Source organism: Oncorhynchus kisutch, unplaced genomic scaffold, assembly GCF_002021735.2.
Source record: "Oncorhynchus kisutch isolate 150728-3 unplaced genomic scaffold, Okis_V2 scaffold792, whole genome shotgun sequence".
NCBI lineage: Eukaryota > Metazoa > Chordata > Actinopteri > Salmoniformes > Salmonidae > Oncorhynchus > Oncorhynchus kisutch.
The window spans coordinates 1-4456 of record NW_022262737.1 but is presented as its reverse complement, the minus strand read 5'-3'; the positions used below and the strand labels follow the sequence as shown (position 1 = coordinate 4456).

Genomic DNA, 4456 nt, shown 5'->3' with positions numbered 1-4456 from the left:
TTAATAATGCAGGTTACTCTCCCTCTACCTTATTAATACAGGTTACTCTCCCTTATTAATACAGGTTACTCTCCCTTTATTAATACAGGTTACTCTCCCTTTATTAATACAGGTTACTCTCCCTTTGTTAATACAGGTTACTCTCCTCTACCTTTATTAATACAGGTTACTCTCCCTCTGCCTTTATTATACAGGTTACTCTCCCTTTATTAATACAGGTTACTCTCCCCTTTATTAATACAGGTTACTCTCCTTTATTAATACAGGTTACTCTCCTCTCCCTTTATTAATACAGGTTACTCTCCCTCTCACCCTTTATTAATACAGGTTACTCTCCCTTATTAATACAGGTTACTCTCCCTCTCCCTTTATTAATACAGGTTACTCCTCCTCTCCCTTTATTAATACAGGTTACTCCCCCTCTCCTTTATTAATAGGTTACTCTCCCTCTCCCTTTATAATAACAGGTTACTCTCCCTCTGCCTTTATTAATACAGGTTACTCTCCTCTCCCTGTATTAATACAGTTACTCTCCCTCTCCTCCCTTTATTAATACAGGTTTACTCTTCCTCTCCCTTTATTAATACAGGTTACTCTCCCTCTCCCTTTATTAATACAGGTTACCACCCTTTATTAATACAGGTTACTCTCCCTTTATTAATACGAGGTTACTCTCCCCTCTCCCTTTATTATACAGGTTACTCGCCCCTCTGCCTTTATTAATACAGGTTACTACTCCCCCTCAGCCTTTATTAATACGGGTTACTCTCCCTCCTGCCTTTATTAATACAGGTTCCTCTCCTTTATTAATACAGGTTACACTCCCTTTATTAATACGGTTACTCTCCCTCTCCCTTTATTAATACAGGTTACTCTCCCTCTCCCTTTATTAATACAGGTTACTCTCCCTCTGCCTTTATTAATACAGGTTACTCTTCCTTTATTAATACAGGTTACTCTCCCTCTGCCTTTATTAATACAGGTTACTCTCCCTCTCCCTTTATTAATACAGGTTACTCTCCCTCTGCCTTTATAATACAGGTTACTCTCCCTCTCCCTTATTAATACAGGTTACTCTCCCTTATTAATACAGGTTACTCTCCCTCTCCCTTTATTAATACAGGTTACTCTCCCTCTGCCTTTATTAATACAGGTTACTCTCCCTTTATTAATACAGGTTACTCTCCCTCTGCCTTTATTAATACAGGGTACTCTCCCTCTCCCTCTCCCTTTATTAATACAGGTTACTCTCCCTCTCCCTTTATTAATACAGGTTACTCCCCCTCTCCCTTTATTAATACAGGTTACTCTCCCCTCTACCTTTCTTAATACAGGTTACTCTGCCTTTCTTAATACAGGTTACTCTGCCTTTCTTAATACAGGTTACTCTCACTGAGATCAAATCTCTTTCACAAGATGTCAGCGGGTCAGTAACGTTCCACATCAATGATGTTCACCTGGTTCTTCCCCCGGCTGCTCCTACCCCCTCTGACCCTCCCAGGACTAACGTCCGCGGCCTGTTGGTCTGGCTGAAGCTGGTCCCCAGGAGGATCTTGGTGTCTGCCCCCAGGTTCTCTGCTATCCTGGCTGGGTCAGTCTCTCCCTGGTGCAGCCCCAGACCCAACACTGGCGTGCCACTGCTACCACTGACAACCCTGTTGTCTCCACTCAGTCTGCACCCTCGCACACCCTGCCAGTCATGGCCTGGAGAGGAGGGGAAAGGAGGTGAAGAGGGGAGAGGATAGAAGAGGAGAGGAGGGGAGAGGAAAGGAGGGAGAGGAGGTGAGAGGAGGGGAGGTGAAGAGGGGAGAGGATAGAAGAGGAGAGGAGGGGAGAGGAGAAGAGGATGAGAGAGGAAAGGAGAGGAGGTGAAAGGAGGGGAGAGGAGGTGAGGAGAGGGGAGGGGAGAGGAGAAGAGGAGAGGGGAGAGGAGGTGAGGTGAGAGGAGGGGAGAGGAGAAGAGGATGAGAGAGGAGGGGAGAGGAAAGGAGGGAGGAGAAGAGAGGAGGACTTTATTATCTCTCTATCTGTCATGGTCCTTTGAGCAGGAAAGAAACAATTCTCCTGAAACACGACATGTTCTACACAACATACAGTAAACTGAGTACAGCACATCTACTATACAGTACAGATTGAGACATCACAACTAGACAATCAATACAAGTCTAAATCGCTAGGTGAGTTCTGATGGATAGTTACAGCAGGCTCACAGCCATCACCTACCATCCAGTACAGATATAGAGCCAAATAAACAAAGACAGAACTAGACAGGAAATAGTTCTGGGTGATAGATACAGCTGACTCACATCCTCCAGCCCTGCACTACAGAGACATCCAATACATCATGGAAGACAGACAGACAGTAAACAGACAATAGATAGATCAGTTATGGATTATAGTTATGGCTCACCTCCTACTCCTCCTCCAACACTACTCCTACTGCCACCTCCCTCCTCAAGGGCAGTGAGATGTCTCCTCCTCAGACTGTTGGTCTCAACCACACCTACCTCATTCAGAGAGGAGCTCAACACGAGACCTGCTACATGGTCTGGAGAGAGGGGGGGGGGGGGAGACAGGGAGAGAAGACAGGGGAGGGGGAGGTAGGGGGAGAGAAGAGAGAGGAGAGGAGAAGGAGGTATGGAGTGAGGGAGGGAGAAGAGACAGGGAGAGGGAGAGAAGACAGGGGAGGGGAAGGTAGGGGGAGAGAAGAGAGATGAGAGGAGAAGGAGGTATGGAGTGAGGGAGGGAGAAGAGACAGGGAGAGGTAGAGAAGAGAGAGGAGGGGGAGAGGGAGGTAGGGGGAGTGAAGAGAGAGGAGAGGGAGGTAGGGAGAGAGGGAGAAAAGAGAGAGGAGAGGGAAGAAGGGTGGAGGGAGAGTTCCGAGAGAGGGAAGTAGGGATGGAAGGAAGGGAGGGAGGAGAGGAATAGACAAACAGAACGACAGAGAGGGAGAGAAAGAGAAAGAGAGAGGGAGAGAAAGAGAGAGGGAGAGGGAGGGAGAGAAAGAGAGGGAGGCAGACAGAAAGAGAGAATCAGTGAGTATGTTTACAGTCACTAATAGTTTGGTATTACATGGATCATGGCAGTCAGCAGTTATGCAAAATTCATGTGAACACTTTCCTCTGTTTATCTGAAATCGGCGTAAGTTAAAATCAAAGTAAGCATATGCCGTTTTCTGAGCAGTCTTTCAAATGATTAGGACGTGTAAACACCTTAAACCGGCGTCCCAGTGGTGTGTTTGATCTGCACCTGTGCTGACACCAGCCGAGAGCCTGCCTCTTTAGTGAAGTGAGTTCGGAACAACTGAATATACGGGTTTTTAGAAGTAGTTCTCGCGTACAAACTTTATAATGTCCCAACTCAGAATCAAATATGCTTCTCAAAAAAATAACATGTTCGCTGTGGTAGAATGTTAATTTAGACGGGTGATGTTCTGCATTTATCAGAGAGACGTCTCCATGGAAACAGGGTTATTATTATTAATCGTACAGCATGTAAATGTTTTAATCAAACGATTAAATTAATCTGACTATCCATAATAATCACATTATAGTGTGCATGTAACTATACTCAGTGTTACACCAATAGTACAATTTACCTGTGCTGGTTGACCTCTTGGGCTCACAGGCTACATCGTCATAGGGACAGTTAGTTCCAGGTATTTACCTGTGCTGGTTAACCTCTTGGGCTCACAGGCTACATCGTCATAGGGACAGTTAGTTCCAGGTATTTACCTGTGCTGGTTGACCTCTTGGGCTCACAGGCTACATCGTCATAGGGACAGTTGCCGCGGACGATGCCGGAATTATGCCGCTTGAATGGACCGTTGACCTCTGGGAAGTCCTGTTGAGGGAGACAGTCTCCACTGCTCTTAGCACTCTCTGTCTCCGACACTGGACACACACACACACACACACACACACACACACACACACCACACACACACACTTATTACAATCATACCATCAAATACAACTGAGAAAAGAACATCAAAGAATGTACATGCATCAAGTCATCAAGCCCTTAATGTTGAGATAACAGATCAGATACAGCACCGTGGGACAGACAGACAGACAGACAGACAGTCTAAACCTCCAGGGAGACTCTGAATATATGATGTTGACAGCACTGTGGGACAGACAGACAGACAGACAGACAGACAGTCTAAACCTCCAGGGAGACTCTGAATATATGATGTTGCAAGCACCGTGGGACAGACAGACAGACAGACAAGGACAGACAGACAGAACAAGACAGAACAGTATAAACTCGCAGGGAGAACTCTGAATATAATGATGTTGACAGCACCGTGGGACAAGACACAGAGCAGATCAGTCTAAACCTCCAAGGGAGACTCTGGAATATATGAAATATTGACAGCAACTGTAGACGACAGACAGACAGACAGACAGACAGACAGACAGACAGACAGACAGACAGACAGACAGACAGACAG

At 45.8% G+C, this 4456-nt stretch overlaps 1 long non-coding RNA gene across 1 annotated transcript; it reads right to left on the bottom strand.

Annotated features, from left to right (window-relative positions):
- Window positions 1–1350: 1350 nt before the first annotated feature.
- Window positions 1351–3887, bottom strand: LOC116362120 (uncharacterized). The gene is made up of 3 exons (XR_004207691.1): window positions 3735–3887; window positions 2411–2548; window positions 1351–1704 (listed from the first exon to the last, which is right to left on the bottom strand). It is a non-coding gene; the product is annotated as an uncharacterized LOC116362120 (long non-coding RNA).
- Window positions 3888–4456: the final 569 nt, after the last annotated feature.